The 20969-nt window shown below is 44.2% G+C and overlaps 1 protein-coding gene and 1 long non-coding RNA gene across 8 annotated transcripts in view; both read left to right on the plus strand.

Moving 5' to 3' along the window:
- Positions 1-20969, plus strand: part of LOC147034330 (KH domain-containing RNA-binding protein QKI-like) — a 554637-nt gene that overhangs the window by 98311 nt on the left and 435357 nt on the right. The gene's annotated exons all lie outside the window — the stretch shown is intronic.
- LOC147034331 (uncharacterized) lies at positions 5126-11894 on the plus strand. Its single transcript, XR_015058082.1, has 3 exons — positions 5126-5322; positions 11366-11495; positions 11590-11894. It is a non-coding gene; the product is annotated as an uncharacterized LOC147034331 (long non-coding RNA).

Raw genomic sequence — 20969 nt, forward strand, 5'->3', positions numbered from 1 at the left:
CCCCAGACCGAGGGAGATTGACTGTTATCTTGAACTTCTTCCATTTTCTAATAATTGCGCCAAGAGTTGTTGCCTTCTCACCAAGCTGCTTGCCTATTATCCTGTAGCCCATCCCAGCCTTGTGCAAGTCTATAATTTTGTCCCTGATATCCTTAGACAGCTCTCTGGTCTTGTCCATTGTGGAGAGGTTGGAGTTTGATTGATTGAGTGTGGACAGCTGTCTTTTATGCAGATAACGAGTTCAAACAGGTGCAGTTAATACAGGTAATGAGTGGAGAATGGGAGGGCTTCTTAAAGACAAAACTAACAGGTCTGTGAGAGCCGGAATTCTTACTGGTTTGTTGGTGATCAAATACTTATTTCATGCAATAAAATGCAAATGAATTATTTAAAAATCATACAATGTGATTTTCAGGATTTTTGTTTAAGATTCCGTCTTTCACAGTTGACGTGTGCCTATAATAAAAATTACAGACCTCGACGTGCTTTGTAAGTGGGAAAACCTGCAAAATCGGCAGTGTATCAAATACTTGTTCTCTCCACTGTATATACATACATACATACATACACATATCCAAACACTCCCCTGATCTCCAATGGACATAAAGTCCGACACATGGGTTGAATGGTTTGCATTAGTGGGAACAATTGTCTGGGTGGCAGATGGATGGTTGTTCTTTGCGGATTATGTGGTTTTACCATGTGAAACATAATCCTTAGCAATGCTCACCATAACAGTCAGCAGGTTTTAATGATATACATCTATATACATGGCGATGCTCACCATAACAGCCAGGAGGTGTGAAGGACACTGTGGGATCTTTATAGCTTCTAACATATCCAATATATATATATATATATATATATATATATATATATATATATATATATATATTTGTTTTGACTGCTGTCGTGTCATGTCATGTATATTAGACCCTTGTCATGATCACTGCGAACAAAACATCCACAACCTTGTTTGTGTTTTAATCAAAATGTACCTTTGTTTCCTCAAAGTGATACTTTTATTTAATGATAGAAGATGTGTTATTCAGTCTTCAAATGTTCATCAGAGACAGTTCTGAACCTTTGGAACGATGCGGAGCAAAAAAGATGGCGGCAATTTATGGGTGGCTGGAGGTAAAGGTGTGGCCTAGCTAATGGGTGGTGCTTGTGATGAATGGGGAGAGAGGGGAAGGTGTGGCATGTATAATGGGTAGCACTTATGACGCACAGATGCGAACTCGGCGTTTTATCCGAGATATAATCCGCACCAGTCTGTCTGTCCGTCCATCCGTTTGGGGCGGGCCTTCTCAGTTCATGGCAGGGCTTCCCACATTCAGGGGAGGGGCTTCAAAATTGAATTGCCACCATTTTTGTTCGCCCGTGTCGCCTTCCTTTTTACGGCTCGCACTTTCTTACACTCTCACAGCTTTATCTTAACTCTAATTCGATATCTGATTTCATTTTTTGGAGTCGTTGAGATGGTTCAAGTTTCAGTTGCAGCAAAAGTTGAGAAAATAGGACGAATATCGGCGTTTATACACAACAAAGCATTCTAATAGCCATTTAAAATGTATCTGGTCGGACGCGGTGTGGAGAGGGCGAGTTATCATTGTTACTTTTTGAATAAACAAAGGTACATTTTGAATGACAACTCATGCAAAGAAAATGAAATAATTTGTATCAGCGATCGCAGCAGCGGTTTATTATACACTGCCCAAAGAAGGTATGTTTTCATAATGCAGAGGAAAGAAAATCGTGGTTTTTAATAAAAAAGAAAACTTTTGTTTTCGCCCGTTTTCAAGGCTGATTGGTATACAAGTACAGGATTTATAAACAAACTTTATTTCACATGTGCATGGACATGCAATTCACATGTACTATGTGAAATAAATATGCATTAGAAGGAAATTTCCAGAGATAATTTTTTTTAGTCTTATTTTACAAGTTATGTACACATGTACTGTAAAGAAGTTCATTTTCAATCTTCAATTACAACAAGCTCAAATGAGCTAAGATCCTCGTCCTCTTGATGATGACGTCATTGTGTTGTATCAGGTTTGCGATAAATTATCTGTGCTAATGTCCGGCTTGAGTCCCGCAAACAAAATTCAAACAGCTTGCCTAGTTTCGGAGATAATGGTATCGGCGATTTCCATTAGCGGTGATATTATGATGTCAACTTTTTTTCTCGAAAGAATTTCCAAAATCGGAGATGGTTACTGTCTGCGCGTGGGCTTTCTGCATACACATGGCAAGTTTCACGAAGATCCGATGAAAACTCTGGGTTGTGAAACAAAAAATGTCAAAAAATAGGAATGACGTCATAAAAATTAATATGACGTCATAGTGATGTATCATATGTGCGTTAATTCATCTCTGCTAATGCCCTGTTCGATTCCCGCAAACAGAATTGAAAAAGCTTGCCTTGTTTCAGAGATAATTTTTTAGGCGATTTCCATTAGTGGAGATATTTTGACGTCATAACTTTTTTTTTTCTAGGAGGAATTTTCAAAATCAGAGATGGCTACTGTCTGCGCAGAGTATTTTGACATATATATGCCAAATTTCAGGAAGTTTCGATGAAAACTGTAGGCTGTGAAACAAACTAGGAGGAATTTTCAAAATCGGAGATGGTTACTGTCTGCGCGTGGGCTTTCTGCATACACATGGCAAGTTTCACGAAGATCCGATGAAAACTCTGGGTTGTGAAACAAAAAATGTCAAAAAATAGGAATGACGTCATAAAAATTAATATGACGTCATAGTGATGTATCATATGTGCGGTAATTCATCTCTGCTAATGCCCTGTTCGATTCCCGCAAACAGAATTGAAAAAGCTTGCCTTGTTTCAGAGATAATTTTTTAGGCGATTTCCATTAGTGGAGATATTTTGACGTCATAACTTTTTTTTTTCTAGGAGGAATTTTCAAAATCAGAGATGGCTACTGTCTGCGCAGAGTATTTTGACATATATATGCCAAATTTCAGGAAGTTTCGATGAAAACTGTAGGCTGTGAAACAAACTAGGAGGAATTTTCAAAATCGGAGATGGTTACTGTCTGCGCAGGGTATTTTTACATATATACGCCAAGTTTCAGGAAGTTTCGATGAAAACTGTAGGCTGTGAAACAAAGAAGTCCACAAGAAGAAGATGAAGAACAACAATGTGAGTAAGACTTAGAGATCCTCCACGAGGATCTAAAAATGTCCTTTTTATGCTGTATACGAATGAAAAGCGTAATTTTGGTTTTCACCAGCTTGAAGGGTGGCATGCCTTTCTACCGCCCAAAACACTTTTTCCAGTAACTTTTTCCATTTGAGTTGTATTCTTTCGACAGCCGTCACAATAAAATGTTTCATTCTTTAGACATAGTCACAATAAAAAGTTGCAAGTCTTAGGTATACTCTTTGATCCCAGTCACACAAGCATAAAGCTGCATGTTTGGAACTGCCATTTCCAAAATGAATAAAATAATGAGGGAACAGAATGAAAGAGCTGATGAATGTCATCGTAGACTTGCTTGGGAAGCAGAAAAAACCCCCAAAAGAGCGAGGTGGGAGAATGAGACGGCTGATGAACTTCAATACAGACTTGCACAGGATGCTGAGTAACGAAGACTTTGGAGCGTAATGCGTGCTCGGCAAACATATACAACATCATCCGTCATGAATCAGATGAACTATCTAATAATATTGTCCAAGAGCATAATTGCAGTCCTATGACGTCACAATGCATGCACTGTTTTGTGAAACATTTCACAAATGAACCAACAGGGAAAGGGGATGGATTCACACTTTGTTGCTCCAAGAGGAAAGTCCAATTATCTCCACTATTTGCCGTACCTTTCTCGACTCCAAGTTTATCAAGGAAATGATGGAAAATATCTCGACTTCCGAGACAATATCCGAAGTTGCAATTTGGCTTTCCTCCAAACATGGCCATTCCAGATATCTGGGATTTATAAACTAATTGCATTTCATGTGTGCATGGACGTGTATTCAGATGTTTTGTGAAGTCAATAAATTGTACATCATTTCTGGATCTGATGAATTTGCCAGTACCCATTTTGGAAGAATCTATGTGCAGCATCCAACTCAACATGTCCAAATGTCATACATTTCTACACCCGTGAGTTTCCCACAGGTGCCCCATGAGTCCATATTATAAAGCAGGTGTGTTTGTCTGTCCGTACGTCTGTCCGACCCCAAACTACTCCCTTGGTTTTGGGGCTAGCCCCGCCAAACCTTCTGTGGAACGTTTTGGGGTCCCAGCCGGTGTCCTAAGGTGGGTGAGAGGTTTCATAAATTCCTCAGTGCAATTATGATCTTGAGTTTCGATCTGTGTGAAGCTGCTTCCGATCCGGACATCACGTCACAATGGCATTTCTCTTCGTTTACCGCACGAGTGTTTGACTTTTTGTATTTTGGTTCCATTAATGGCACAGTATAGTATTAATTTATGGTTTGGAATGAAAATATTGAGTTTTTAAGGAGGATCAAGAAATAATGAGGGTTTCCACCGGCGACATTCGCGGATTCGGCATTTGCAGATTCGCCATGACATCATTAAAATACTTTGTTTACCTCACGAGTGTTTGTAACATTGTATTTTATTTTGTTCAGCTAATGCAAGAGTATTAATTTGTGATTGGAATGATGCTGTTTGAAAGAAAATAGAGAGATTGAGTTTAAAGCAGGATGAGGAAATTATGTGAGGGGGTTACACCCGTGACATTCGCGGATTCGGCATTTGTACTCCCGGTGGGTGTGTTTTGTCATTTTTTTCCCCCAAGTTCTTCACGAAACGGCTGTCCAGCCCCTCCCTTGCAAAGCATGGGTACCTCGCTCGTATGGATATGTGTATGTCTATATATATATATATATATATATATATATATATATATATATATATATATATATATATATATATATATATATATATATATATATATATATATACTATATATACTATATACACATCTCACATGAATAAAAGGCAATGTGTGTGTGTGTCCTCCATAACTCCATAATTATAAAACCTAGCAGCCTGAAACTTTGTATGCATACTAAGAATATTCCAAGGAAGTGTAAGATTGAATATTTGGTGTTTGGGTTAATTAAAACACCCCTTTTGAAGATAATTAACGGCCTTATTTAATTATATCCTTCATCAGGCGATCCTCGGACACCTCGCTGTCTGGGGTCTTAAGGCGTTTCCTTGGTAACCTCGCTCGGGTCTGGAGCCGCCATGTTTTTTTCACCTGCTCAACCTCAACCGTGACTTGGAACAGGCTGTTCATCATAGCTACGGATCGCTGGGTACATCGCAATGCTTATGAACACCCGGAGACGTCAGCGTTCGTTGTTTTATTTCATTTACGCACATGTGTTCGCCTCGAGTATCTCTTAAACTAAAAGGAATTACAAAATGTAAGCTTCACAATCGAACTTACAAGCAGTTCCGATTCCGAGAAAAGTTTTCGTTTGTCTAATTCGGACATAATAATGTGGCATTTCGAGCGTCTCCGGGAGGTGTATGTTTCATATGACGGTTCAGCGATTGCCGTGGGAGTGCTTGCTTGAATGCTTAAGCCACTTGGCGAGCGCTCTCCAAGCTGCTTGGTTGTTCGTTTTGGGAAAAAGTTCACGTGCCTTCAATGTCACATCGATGAGACGACGTTTCCGCCTTTGTTGGGTCCCACGGTGCCGTGCGGTGGGTGCCCTTCGGAGGTGTCTTATCCACTGAAAATGTCCAAGGATCTCTTTGTGTGATCTCCATTTGTAATCCACCTCTCACTTCGACATCGATTCGTATTTAAAAAAAACAACAAGGTCCATCCGACCAGGTGTTCGCCATGTTTGTTCGAGCTGTCAAGGTATAAAGTAGAGATCGACATTTTGTTCTGTGGCTTCATTTGGTACATTTTTTAATTGGATTTCACTAATTACCCACTTTAAATCCTCTTTCAAAGAACCCTGTTACAAGGTAAATCTTTGTGTTTGTCGTTTTTATTTTCTGTGTGTGTGTGTGTGTGTGTGTGTGTGTGTGTGTGTGTGTGTGTATGTGTGTGTGTGTATGTGTGTGTGTGTGTGTGTGTGTGTGTGTGTGTGTGTGTGTGTGTGTGTGTGTGTGTGTGTGTGTGTGTGTGTGTGTGTGTGTGTGTGTGTGTGTGTGTGTGTGTGTTGTTGTTGATTGGTATCTTCACATGTGGGTTTCAGAATGTGGAATGGAGTCCTCCCAGGGTGGGCTCAAAGTATCCACCTTAATTTCAGTAAGGGGTCATGATTCATGGACCAAACTGTGAAGTTTTTCTGTTTTCAAAGTTTTGTGCCGAGGTCTCTCTTCAGGATCGTCGCTGAGCCCCGGGCAGCTCTCTGCTGTAGTTCGTTTGTCATATTATTCCCAGGGATGGTTTTTAATATTTCTGTGAGGTTCTTCTTCATCATTCCTGTCGTTCCAGCTATCAATGGTACAACTTTGGCATTCTTCAGCTTTCAGGATCTTTTCACTTCATTCTTGAGGTTTTGGTATTTGGTCATTTTCTTGATTTCTGCATCGTTTAGTCGAAAATCGCTGGTATGAACACCTCACTTAGTGTGTATATATATATATATATAAAACCTCCTCTCTTTTTTTTGTACCTAAGTAAGATATCTGGTCGCAATGCTTTCTTTTTGATGTTCACGCTTGATAGGATCATAAAATCGTATGTGAGTGGTACTTCCATGTGTTCAGTCCATGCTTTTAGTTAATGTTCCCACAAATTTCCTGGAACTGGAATATCAAATTTTTGCAGATGTGCCAGCGGTTAACTTTACAAACTTTGTTGTGTCGATGTGTGTGCAGCTGTTCTGACATGAGATTAAAAAAAAATTTGTGTTCAGTCATTAAGCATAACATAATATGCCACCTCCACCCCTCACCTATCTCTTTTTCACACCCCCCCCCACTCCCTCTGTCTGTCCCCTCCTCGCTCCCCTCTCCGAAAAAAATGCAACACTCTCCTCCCACACCGCTGTCGCTCTCTTGCTGTCGCTCTCTTGCTGTCGCTCTCTTGCTGTCGCTCTCTTGCTGTCGCTCTCTTGCTGTCGCTCTCTTGCTGTCGCTCTCTTGCACACACCTCCCTCCCACAGTGTATAGCAATGTTTCATGAGACGTTGCTTTCCCCATCTCCACCCCTCTTCCTCGCTCTTCTCCCCTTCCTGGCTTCCCCTTCTTCTCTCACTCCTCGCTTCCCCTCCCTCCTCTCCCTGCCCCTCCCTTCCCTCCGTCCTCTCTGACTCCCCTCCCCCCCTCTCTCCCTTTCTTTTTCTCCACACCCCCGTCAGCGAAGCGACGGGTTGTATTTGTGTATGATTTTTTATATATATATATATATATATATATATATATATATATATATATATATATATATATATATATATATATATATATATATATATATATATATATATATATATATACACTGATGAGCCAAAACATTATGCTGTCACTGACAGGTAAAGTGAATAACATTGATTATCTTGTGAAAATGGCACCTGTCAAGGGGTGGGACATATTCAGCAGCAAGTGAACAGTCAGTTCTTGAAGTTGATGTGTTGGATGCAGGAGTAAAGGCCTGAGCGACTTTGACAAGTGCCAAATTGTTATGGCCAGACGACTGGGTCAGAGCATCTCTGAAATGGCAAGGCTTGTGGGGTGCTCCCGGCCGACAGTGATCTGAGGAGGGACAAACCACAAACTGGCGACAGGGTGTTGGGTGCCCAAGGCTCATCGATGCGCGAGGGCATCGAAGGCTATCCCGTCTGGTCCGAACCGACAAGGTCTACTGTGGCACAAGACACAGAAAATTTTAATGGTGGTCACGGGAGGAATGTGTCACAATCCAGAGTGCATCGCGCCCTGCTGCGTCTGGGGCTGCGTAGCTGCAGACCGGTCAGAGTGCCCATGATGACCCCTGTCCACCGTCGAAAGCGCCTACAATGGGCACGCGAGTATCGGAGCTGGACCTTGGAGCAGTGGAAGAAGGTCGCCTGTTCCGATGAGTCCCGCTTTCTTTTAGATCACGTGGATGGCCGAGTACGTGTGCGCCATTTACCTGGGGAAGTGATGGCACCATGATGCACTGTGGGAAAACAACAAGCCGGTGGAGGGAGTGTGATGCTCTGGGCAATGTTCTGCTGGGAAACCCTGGGTCCGGCCATTCATGTGGACGTCAATTTGACACGTGTCACCTTCCTAAACATCGTTGCAGACCAGGTACACCCTTTAATGGCAATGGTATTCCCTGATTGCAGTGGCCTCTTTCAGCAGGATAATGTGCCCTGCCACACTGCACACATGTTTGGGAATGGTTTGAGGAACATGATGAAGTGGTCAAGGTGTTGCCCTGGCCTCCAAATTCTCCAGATCTCAATCCGATTGAGCATCTGTGGGATGTGCTGGACCGACAAGTCCGATCCACGGCGGCTCCACCTCGCAATTTACAGGACTTGAAGTATCTGCTGCTAATGTTTTGGTGCCAGATACCACAGGACACCTTCAGGGGTCTTGTAGAGTCCATGTGTCGACACTGTTTTGGCGGCACACGGAGGACCAACAGCATATTAGTCAGGTAGTCATAATGTTTTGGCTCATCGGTGTATAATATATATACACCACATGGCCAAAAGTATGTGGACACCTGCTCCTCCAACATCTCATTCTAAAATAATGGGCATCAATATGGAGTTGGTCCCCCCTTTGCTGCTATAACAGCCTCTACTCTTCTGGGAAGGCTTTCCACGAGATGTTGGAACGTTGCTGCGGGTATTTTCTTCTATTCAGCCACAAGAGCCTTGGTGAGGTTGGGCACTGATGTTGGGTGAATATGTCAGGCTCGCAGTTGGCGTTCCAATTCATCCCAAAGATGTTTGATGGAGTTGAGGTCAGCGCTATGTGCAAGCCAGTCAAGTTCTTCCACACCGATCTCGACAAACCATTTCTGAATGGACCTCACTTTGTGCACGGGGGCATTGTCATGCTGAAACAGGAAAGGTTCTTCCGCAAACTGATGCCACAAAGTTTGAAGCACAGAATCGTCTTGAATGTCATTATATGCGTTAAGATTTCCCTTCACTGGATCTAAGGGGCTGAGCCTGAACCAAAAAACAGCCTCAGACCATTATTCCTCCTTCAGCAAGCTTTACAGTTGGCACTTTGCATTCAGGCAGGTGGCGTTCTCCTGGCATCCGCCAAACCCAGATTTGTCTGTCGGACTGCCAGACGGTGAGGCGCGATTCATCACTCCAGAGAACTTGTTTGCACTGCTCCAGAGTCCAACGGCGGTGAACCTTACACCACTCCAGCCGATGCTTGGCATTGCGCATGGTGATCTTCGGCTTGTATGCGGCTTCTCAGCCATGGAAACCCATTTCTTGAAGCTCTCAATGAAGTGTGTGTGCTGAAGTTGCTTCCAGAGGCAGTTTGGAACTCGGTCATGAGTGTTGCAACCAACGACAGATGATTTTTCCACGCTACTCACTTCAGCACTTGGCGGTCCCGTTCTGTGAGCTTGTGTGGCCTACCCCTTCATGGCTGAACTGTTGTTGTTCCTAAACATTTCCACTTCACAATAACAGCACTTGCAGTTGACTGGGGCAGCTCTAGCAGGGCAGAAATTTCACTAACTGACTTGTTGGAAAGGTGGCATCCTATGATGGTGCCACGTTGAAAGTCACTGAGCTCTTCAGTTCAGCCCATTCTACTGCCAATGTTTGTCTATGGAGATTGCATGGCTGTGTGCTTGTGTGCTTGATTTTATACACCTGTCAGCAATGGGTGTGGCTGAAATGGCCAAATCCATGAATTGGAAGGGGTGTCTGTTATATAAATATATATGTATATATCGTTACCCTCATAACAAAAGTGCCTGTCATTTTTTTCCAGTTTTGAGAGAAACACAAAAAAACCACAGCAATTCTTCAGTATGACTTGCGCATTTTCATGATTACTTTTACTTGAAAATTGTACCAATGACCAGCATTTTGACACGTGTGGCAATTGACACAATAAGTGATTTTCGCAGAAAATCTCAAAAACTGGGAAAAATGACTTCGGCACTTTTGTTATGAGGCGCCACGAGGAGTGATGTAAGGGACACATCGGCTATTTTGGAGTTAATGCCATATAGCACTATTTTAACCCTTACCCTATCATCCGAGCCTATCATCATCATATCATTAAAAAATGTCGCTTTCATCACTCCTCCTCGTGGGGCCTCATATATATATATATATATATATATATATATATATATATATATATATATATATATATATATATATATATATATATATATATGTAGAAAAATAAATAGAAGAAAGGAAAAAGTCATGATCTTGCTCTCATAGGATTGAGCCTTCATGATCCAGGAAGCATTGCAATGTTGGATTGCAATACATTAATACAGTGTATTCAAAACCTGCTGAGACAGAGGAAAGTAAAGAAGATGAGTTTCCAAGAGAGGTGTGAATACATAAAAACAAAATAATAATAATGAAAACAGCACAAAGGAAGATCGTCAGGGGTGTGGGGGGATGGAGGGGAAGAATGAGAGAGGATGGGGGGAGGGGGTGGGGGGAGGGGGGATTGTGAACACTTGCTGTTTTCATTTGCCAATTAGTTGTTTTTCTGTCTGGAATGTACATTCTCCCATTTTTTTTGAGACACTTTCCTTTGGCTTGAACCGTATTCTGCATCTAATTAATTTCTTGCCAGGTTTTCTACTCTCTACATTCATGTTTTATATCTATCCACTTTCAGTCCATCTCTTAGTCCTCCCATCCCTTTTCACTCTCTCATTCTCACTCCCTCTTCCATCCCCCTTCTTTCGTTCTCGTCTTCCTCCAACTCGACATAACAGCAACCTTTTTTTCTGTCTTTTCCAAGATCAGATGTTGAACACCACCTGGCCTGGTGTGCAGTACTCAATGCGTATATTATCTTATGCTGGACATTTCTTGTGTGCCACAAACACCAGTTGAAAGAGATTTCCAACTTTTCCATCTCTGTGAACCCAAAACATAATGAAGAACGATTTCCTCTTTTCTCTCTGGTGTCCCACTTCTTTTAATACAGGGTGTTCCTGATGGAATGCCTAATTTGTACTCATTTATTCATAACAATCTGTTAAACATGCAAACATAAAACCAGTTCCATGAAACAGAGGTAAAGCTAAAGTTTTTGTTTCATTTCAGAATATGTTCCATGCGACCGCTGTTTCGATTGAGAATAGGATGCATCGACATCCATATATCTGTAACTTATCGTCAAAGTGTCTTGGCGAACATGGCATGTGCATTCCCAGATCGCTGTTTTCAGGTTGTCGACGGTCCTTCGAGGCCATCTTGAAGACTTTCTCCGAAAGGAACCTGTCGGAGGAAGAACACGATAACATATCAAGAAGGGAAGAATCTGCTCCCATCAACTCCAAAAACATCCCTCACCGAAGGTTGGACGCTTTTCTTTTTCCAGTCGTTGGCTTCTGAACAACTGATTTTGTATGGAAACATGTTTAAGCCATTCCTAAGTTGTTGTTCTCTCAGTTGTTTTTGACACACCCGCCTCCATTGACGGACGATGCAATGATTTATTTCGGAGGACTGTCAATCACCCTGCGGCGAATATCCTGCACAGTTTCATTGGTGTGCGCACTTGGCTGGCAATGATGTTTGGTTTGTCCACACGTAACTCAAGGTAGGATTGTCTCTGTTCCAAAATTTCTGAACAAACGGATGAATAGATTTGCAGTTTTTGGCTTATGGGAAGTTGAACTCTTTCCTGAAATACCTCTTTACTGTCATCACCGCCTCTTGATTAACTGAAGCACTCAACTTGTTATCTTGCCAAAACGAAGTTTTTGCAAGATATGTTAGTCAACTTGTTTTTTTTTTTTTTTTTTTTTTTTGTCTGTAATCATGTATAAAAAATTCTGCAGACCACAGTTATCATTGGAAATTTTTGTAACTTCGCATATGAGAGGCCTATAGAGGTCCCTTTCAGTGCATAAAATTTTGAAGGTCAAGGTCAAAGGTCAAGGTCACTTTGTCGCAAATCAGGGGAGTCGACGAAACCCTTATTTTTCGAGTAATTTTGATCGGATTGTCTTCAAACTTCATGGGAATATAGTTCATGGTCTGGCGCTAAGCTGATTATTTTTTTGGTGGCGATTGGCCTTGACCTTCATGGTTAGCGCCAAAGGTCAAACATATTTGACCCCAAGGTCAAATTTTTAAGTTTTAGGAACCATATCGTGTAGTACCTCAAAATTGAACACCTCGATGAGTGCTTTCTAGATATGTCAAGCTTGAGACATTATGACGTCATTTGGTGACGTTATGAGGCAAAAGCATATTTTTCATGGTTACTCTGTAGAACGATTCTCATCAGAATCTCTCGTAGGCAGATATTCCTCAAGGAGTTGCTCCTGGTCGATAGCAGCTCTGTTCACCTCAGTGTGACCTTAAAGAAGTCACACGTGGTCACCTTTTGGCAAGATACGGGTCACCCTGCGGGTGACATTGGTTTCTTTGGTTTTCAGTGGTACACAATGCTTTCCATCTAAACTCGATGCTTTTTCACACTGTGGATGAAAAACAAAATTGAAGCATGAATCAAAACTTAACGAGACTTTTCTCTGTATCGTGATGTCAGTTGTGTATTTGAGTCATCAATAATTTGTTAATAATTAAATAAATGTGTAAAAGTGTGGCATTTCATGTGGAACACCCTTCACGTTTGAGGGTGACTGTTTGCTCAATTCTCAAGCAAAGCAAAGAATCATGTACTTGGAGATCGAAACTGCACGAAAATACGATTGCACAGTGTTTATCAACAGTTGGATGATTCTGAATGACTCAGGCCTTGGAAGGTAGGACTCTTCAAATGGGATGCCACAGCCTGCATGAGGAGGGGAGCAAAACAAGGGGTCTCTGTTGGAACCAAGTGGTCCAAGAAGGCACTTTTATCTACCCTGAGGCAGAATCTTCAATGCAGCTCCATGAGTTCTAATTCACCAATGTGTAAGAAGTTTCATGTTTATGAGAGGCCTTTGTGAGCTGTAGAACATCTTTCGTGACCATCTACATATGTGAACCTCAAGAGTGAATAGGGCTGCTGACCTATCAGATTACCTCCTGCACAGCTTGCTATGGTGTATTGACATTTGACTTTTTCTTTTCTTACATGAACTAAGGCTCATAGTGTAGCTGACACACACACACACACACACACACACACACACACACACACACACACACACACACACACACACACACACACACACACACACACACACACACACACACACACACACACACACACACACACACACACACACACACACACACACACACACACACACAACAGAGCAACGGGAAAGATTAAAAAAAAAAAACCTTACTGAGATCTTAAAAACCATCCCTCGGAATATTACTGCAAATTATCTGCAGTTGGAAGCTGTCCAGGGTTCTCAGTGACAATCTTGAAAAGAGCCTTTGGAATAAAACTTTGAGAAGAAGTAAACTTCATAACATGCTCCATGAATCGTGATCCCTTACTGAAACGGAGGTGGATACTTCGAGACCTGGGAGGACTCCGTTACACCTTCTGAAACCCATACATGGAAATAACCAATGACCCAGACATACGGACAGACACACACACAAACGGCTCTCTTTATTTGATTTTGGGGAAGATTCAGATCCGGATTTGGATTCAGACACTAGAAATTTTAAAGTAATTCTTCGCCATTGAGAGATGGGGCCAAAAACGATATTGTTGCAGAACTGGGGTTCAGGGGTTGTGACGAATGGGTTCCTCAGACCCACTACTTCCTGAGCTCCAGACCTGAGGCCACCAGCCACGGATAACTCCACGGTCTGGCGGATTGTTAATCAAACGTGGACGCTGATTGAAACCACCAAATCAAGCAGGTTTCTTGCTCTTTTGTGAACACATGACCTCACCGATAGTTTGGTGATCCCAATTATGGAACCACATCCTCAATGCCCACCCGTCTATTTATTACGGCCGAGAAAAACTACGGGTTGGACGTTGACGAAACCAGTGGAGCTAATCAGTGGGGCAAAATCTTCCCGTCTATCTATAACATACACAAGATGTCGAACCATTTAAGGTCAGGTCAGGTATGGGAGCATGTGCCAGAACAGCGCGTCGCTGCGTCCACTTTCCGCCGGTACTCCAGGGGCCTCCGTCTGGCCATCCCCCAGGCAGATGCCAGGCCCATCCCCATCTCCTTGAGATGATGGTCAACCTGCTGCAACCATGAGGCACGTGGTCGGCCCACTGGCCTCCTCCACTCATGAGACTCCCTCGCTGAGAGAATCTGGTGAGCAGGATCAGCGTCAGGAAAACGAGCCACATGTCCATACAGCCGCAGCTGACGCTCACGGACTATGCAGGTAACAAATCTCATCCGAGTCTCTCTCAGCAACCGCTCGTTGGACACAAAATCCGACCAGCGATAGCCAAGGATTCTCCGAAGAGACCTGGTACCAAAGGAATTAAGTCTCCGTCTCAGATCCTTGGTCAAAGTCCAAGTCTCGCACCCATAGAGCAAGACTGGAAGTACCAAGGACCTGAAGACTCGGACTTTCGTCCTACCGCACAGGTACCGGCAGCGCCACACCCCATGATCCAGTGAATCCATGACTCCCCAGGCCCGACCCAGACGTCTATTGACCTCCGGCTCACAACCTGCGGAGACATGAATATCACTGCCAAGGTAAGTGAATCTATCCACGACCTCAACATCCTCACCACAAACAGACACAGACAGGACAGCAGCATCCAAGATGTCACCGAAAGCCTGGATCTTTGTTTTGACCCAAGAAATCCGTAATCCCAACGGCTCCGACTCCTCATTCAGCACCTCGAGGGCCCCCAAGAGGATGTCTAAAGTCTCCGCAAAGATGACTGCATCATCTGCAAAATCAAGGTCCGAGATCTTGACATTGCCAAACGATGCACCGCAACTTGATCTCTCCGACATCCTCCCAAAAATCCAGTCCATACAAGTGCTGAAAAGTGTGGGGGCAAGTACACATCCCTGACGAACTCCAGTAACAACTGGAAATAAGTCAGAGGCGGTACCACCACACTTCACAGCACTCTCAGTACCAGAGTAGAGTTCAGACATCAGATCAATCAGTTTCGGTGGCACCCCACGAAGACCAAGAATCCTCCAGAGGACATCCCGATTCACTGAATCGAACGCTTTACAGAGATCAACATAAGCTGCAAGCAGCCCCTGCCGAAACTCTCGTCTGCGTTCAGTGAGGACACGAAGAGCAAGGATACGGTCAATCGTTGACCTCTTTGGTGTAAAGCCTGACTGCTCTGGACGCTGGTGCTCAAGCAGATGGTGGCGAACCCTATCAAGAATTATCCGAGCAAAGACCTTGCCCGGCACTGAGAGCAGCGTCACCCCTCGGTAGTTGTTGCAGTCTTGGCGATCACCCTTCCCTTTCCAGAGAGGGACAACAAGGCCCCTCTTCCAGTCAGTTGGGATGATGCCTGTGTTCCAGGCAGAGCACAAAACTGCATGCAACGACGCGAGTGCAGCATTTCCACCAGCCTTGAGAAGTTCAGCATGGATGCCACAGATCCCTGGAGCTTTGCCCCGTTTCAACCGGTTCACCGCAGCCCGTGTTTCCACAAGCGATGGTGGACCACAGTTGATTCGAGGGTCAGCAACAGGGATTGTAACACCCTTGACGTCCAACTCGACAGCTGGGGGATCAGCCTGGTACAACCGCTCAAAGTAACCGGCCCAGCGGGCCTTCACTTCAGACTCCTCTGTCAAGAGCCTACCACTCTCTGCTCGAACTGCAGTGCTCCGAGGGATGGGCTTGGATGAACGTAATGCGCGAATTCCCCTGTAAGCGGGACGAGAATCACCTGTCCACAGGTGATGCTCTACCCCCTCACAGATTCCTCGCACATAGGCCTCCTTGTCCACCCTCAGTGCACGTACAGTTTTACGCCTCAGCTCCCTGAACAGCTCAGCTCTGCCATTCAGCCTGGCCCTGCGACTCTGGTCAATGGTATCCAGTGTCCCTTGAGAGACAAAATTCTTCTTTGCCCTGCGGTGAACTCCAAGGCATCCACCGGCAACATCAAGGATGGTGGTCTTGAAGGTGCTCCACAACTCTTCAGGACCCCCAAAGCACCCAGACCCCCAAGTGTCCACTCAGCCTGTTCGCAAACTCCTCAGCTACTCTCTCATCCCTGAGCTTGGCAACATCCAGCCTAGGCTGGGATGGTACCATTCTCCAGGATTTAAGGTGCAGCTTTAGAGTTGCTACAACAAGCCTGTGGTCAGTATTGAGGAACTGAGCACTCCGGTAGACCCTGCAGTTCTGGATCATCCTCCAACGACCGTCAATGAGGACATGGTCAATCTCCTTTGCCACACCGCCAGCGTTGGAATACCAAGTCCAGCGATGAGCTTGCGGGCGCTGAAACCATGAACCAGCCACCCTAAGTCCATGACTTCTTGCAAAGTCAAGGAACTTAGTGCTATTCTGGTTCATAGTTCCTGACCCATGGGGACCAACACACACCTCATAACCATCCCTATCAGTTCCAGTCGATGCATTGAAATCCCCCAAGACTAGAAGTGTATCTCGTCTGGGGCACTGATCAACCACAGACTCGAGTGTGGCGTAGAATGCATCCTTCACGGTAAGATCACTCGCCTCAGTTGGAGCATAAATAGAGACCAGGGAAATGACACCTAAGGAGTGACGAATCCTTAATCTCATAATACGCTCGTTGACCGGTGTTACCTCAATTATCATTGGGGTCAGCTTATTGGACACAGCTACAGCAACTCCTTGGGTATGGTAACCATCAGAGCGACCAGACCAATAGTAGGTGTAACCACCCACCATTATCTCGCCGCAATCCGGTCTCCGAACCTCAGAGAGAGCTGCAATCCCGATGTCCAAACGCTTGAGCTCAGATGATAACAGAGACAGGTGATCATCCTCTCTTAGGGATAGGACATTCCAGGCACCCACCCGAAGGGACCGCCTCAGGTTAACCCAAGGAGACCGCCGTCTGGTGGACGACACCTCAGCACCACTCCGACACACTCTCCCGCAATCTGACCCAGGGATGTTACCCCGTGGTTTCCCTCCTATCAAAGATTGGGGGTCCCGAAGGCTTTGCCCCAATCCCATCATCCGGTGAGCTGCCCTGCGAAGGGAAGCTGCACAGGAGGTACTCCCACGGAGTAGGTTTTCAGATTTTTTTGCGTTTTTGCGTTTTGCGGAATGAAGCGTTTTACGGTGGCCGGAGTGCAAATCCTGCCACCAACCTCCTAATAAGAAGTAACCCAACTGCAGGAGGACGTCCACAGACACAGTTGGGCACTAGATATGGATGGCCGTTGGCTCACAAGGAGCTCCTCCGCCCTTTGACAGGTTTTGTTTTTAATCCTGCTGGGTGTCCATATCCAAACACCCTCCTCACCAGAAAACCTGGTGGGGGAGACGGTTTAGTCGCCGACAACCCGACCATGGAACAGGTTAGTACAGGTTTACATGGTACCTGTAGCAGGTCACAGATCGAACCTGACCTGACAAAAACCTGACCTGAACCATTTAAGGAAAAGACAAAAACGAGCAAGTCTGAAATTAACAGTTCAAACCAAATAGAATTTATTTACACACACAATCCATAATCATGAGGCAAGTATCTACAAAGCCATCAAAAGGCAATTAAAGAGTATGGCATGTATTTACAAAAAAAAGCAATAGAAAGGCAATTTACAGCAATGACACAAAAGAGCAGAATCTTCATCCCTCGCACTTATTTTCCCCTTATACAGACTTATCTTATACAAGTCATGGCGCCATCACTCAAACGGGGAAAGTGGACGAGAGTATGAGTAGATAGAAGCAGGGCGGCGTATTGGGCCGACTCCTGTCTTACCGGACACAGACTATGCGGATCTATGTTGATCCCAATGTGGAGGAGGGGGAAGGGTTGGGATGATGAGGCATATTGGGGGTGTCGGTGTGGTGTGAGGTGATTGGAACAACCAGATTAATAGTTCTCGTGCCGCTGTCTGCCCTCCAATTATCATGCAAGTGGCTCTTGTGAAGAGACAGTGCCGGCAGATGGTAAATCATTCATGGAGTCAGCGCAGATGTAACTCGATCAGCGGGGCACAGCGGTTCCGTGATGACGTGGCTTTCCTGGTGGCTCCTGTAATGTCTCCTCTTCCCTGGTGGCTCTGTCGTTTTAATGTAGCCTTGCATAGAGCATGGTGAAGATTGCCCAAAGTCTCCTCCTACCCGTTCCTGGTGACTTCTGATTAGTTCTCAGCCCGTGGAGCTGTTGAGGGACTTCGAAAAACGTTTCTGGCAACCGAATGACAACTTTCCTTCTGGAAGATTCCTCTGCCATAGTGCACTCTATTTTTAGCACTTTGATCCCTTCCACTGTCAAGTTGATGTGATTTAATGGGGAAATGCAGGGAAGAGAGGAAAGGGGGGGTTTATTTGAATGTGAGAATCGAATGTATATTGATTTAGGGATTATTAACTAAACAGTATGAGGCCCGAGTGGTGAATTCAGTGGAGAGATAACCAGGAGGAATCGATGATCGGTGAGAAGGAAGGTTTCTGAGGAGAGCATGGGAAATAAAGGCTGTAACACAAAACAAAGTGATGGGAGACTGATGTTTAAACGAGGAGAGGAAAATTTCCACTGGGGGTTACTGTGTTCGGAAGGCAAAGGGTGGACGGCGTTGGACAGTCACAGCGAATAGCAGTTTGGAAGGGAAAGGGGTGAAGGATTAGTGATGGATTGAAAGATGGATCGATGAATTGAAGGATTTAACGACGATCCAATGCATTACAAGGATTGAAAGTGGATAGAAGCAAATTGTGAATGTTGAAAGTGGGTAAAAATGGGAAACCATACACCGGGGATGAAACAGACTATTTCACAATGCATTTCCCCTCCCCCGATCCCCCAAATCAAGGGCAAGGGTCTATTTAAACACATAATTAATGAAATAAATGCCTGGGGAATGCCGATGTGTTCATGAGTTTCGTGACCTCAATCCGTCCATCCATTCATCCATCCATTGGGGACCATCCTCTGTGCAGAGCGTTGGTGCTGCCTAAGCAGTCTCCTGGGCTATTTGGCACAATCCTGGATGGGTCGCCACTCCGACACAGGATACCAGCATGCTGGCACTCATTTTGCTGACCTCAGAAGGATGACACCTGGCAGAGCCAACCCCACCTGGTATTAATTCAACAGCCGAGGGGGATTTGAACTCAGGATCCTAGGATCCCAAGTCCACCACCCGAACCATTAAGCCAATACCAGGCATATTATTCTCCCCAGAGGTCCATTTCTACAACCGCAACAATCTATCGCATGATAGTTCAAAAAGTTTTGTACGAGTTATGACAAAACTTGGTGGATAATTTGGTTAGGTGACAAGAACAAGCCAATTTGATTTTGTTTCTGGTCTGGATGCAGATCCGTTCTATTAGTGGGATACATAAACTGTTCAGCCTGGTGGAGGTGTGTGCTCTCCCGAGTGGTGTTCTTGTTTGTTATGATTTGCCATGCAAAAATCCACAAACTATTTCCTGCATATGATTTTGTGGTGAGTGGCTATTATGAGCACATGATAACACTATTTATAGTAAAAATATAACCTTTTAATTTTCCTAATTTATTTTATACTAGTCAGGTTAATATGTCTTTTCCATGTGTTCACCCTATGTGTCTAACTATGTGAGGTAGTTTCAAAAATCAAAACGATGTGAGGAGATCAGCACTCTTCCCTCACTACTAAAGGGAAAAGGCTCCTTTTCTTGGCTGTCTGCCAGCATGTGAGAGGCAGGTCTTGAACACTTCCTGTTCCATGATTGGCTGAACTGTTGAGTCAGTGATTGAGTGGAGAGACCCATGTGGACAGAGAATGGTGAGCATCAGGCTAGGAAGACAGTGGTTCTGGGGGACGTGGCGAAAGTTTGAGTGCTATCAGTTTGTGGGGATGGGGGAGCTGGCAGTGAACTTTTAGTTGATTTGAATGACATCCCACAGTGGCTTGTCATTCATGTTTCTACCTCGTTCACTCTCTTTTCTGCTCTTACCTATGGATACGGTGCTTTTGAACTCATTTGCCTGCTCTTGCTTTGGGATACAGTACTTTTGAGCTGTCAAACTCTCTTGTTGGTGGAACAGCTCCATGCTGCTGCTCCTCACTTCCTGGCACTGATTACTTGATCTGCTGTCTGGCTCCACTTGCTGTGCCAGCACGTATGAGTTCTATAACAGTTTAGTGCTCTTAAATCTATGCTTTCCACTCTTACGTGTGTGTGTGTGTGTGTGTGTGTGTGTGTGTGTGTGTGTGTGTGTGTGTGTGTGTGTGTGTGTGTGTGTGTGTGTGTGTGTGTGTGTGTGTGTGTTGCCAAGGCCAATGGTTAGTTTATTTGTGTAATTAGTATTGTGTATTCATTGATTTCCTTCTCCATTGCATTTGGGATATTGTTCTGTCTTCTTGTGTCTAATGTATTTTTTTATTTCATAAAAGAGATGGTGTGCACCTTGTGATCCTGCTGTTTTGCCACAATGATGTTTGTGTCTGTTTGGCATCCGTTGAAGGCTAAATTAGAAACTGCAATGTCTTGAGTTTGGTAACCAGCATATTATAACACATGAAATAGGAATGCCATTTGACCATCCGGGTGTCAATTCATGAAAATTAATGACCACTTGGTTTAATACTCAGAACGTTAGCTCCAGTGTTGTCAGCAACTGCTTAGATTGTGGTGTTATACATATGTTGGGTGGGGACTGCCCACATGACAACATCAAAACAACTTAATTATTGTGCCAGATCTGTCCCTAAAACGTTTTTAGTTTAGTC

This window comes from Eptatretus burgeri, chromosome 1 (genome assembly GCF_056783735.1).
Source record: "Eptatretus burgeri isolate ZD-2024b chromosome 1, Ebu_testis_v1, whole genome shotgun sequence".
Lineage (NCBI taxonomy): Eukaryota > Metazoa > Chordata > Myxini > Myxiniformes > Myxinidae > Eptatretus > Eptatretus burgeri.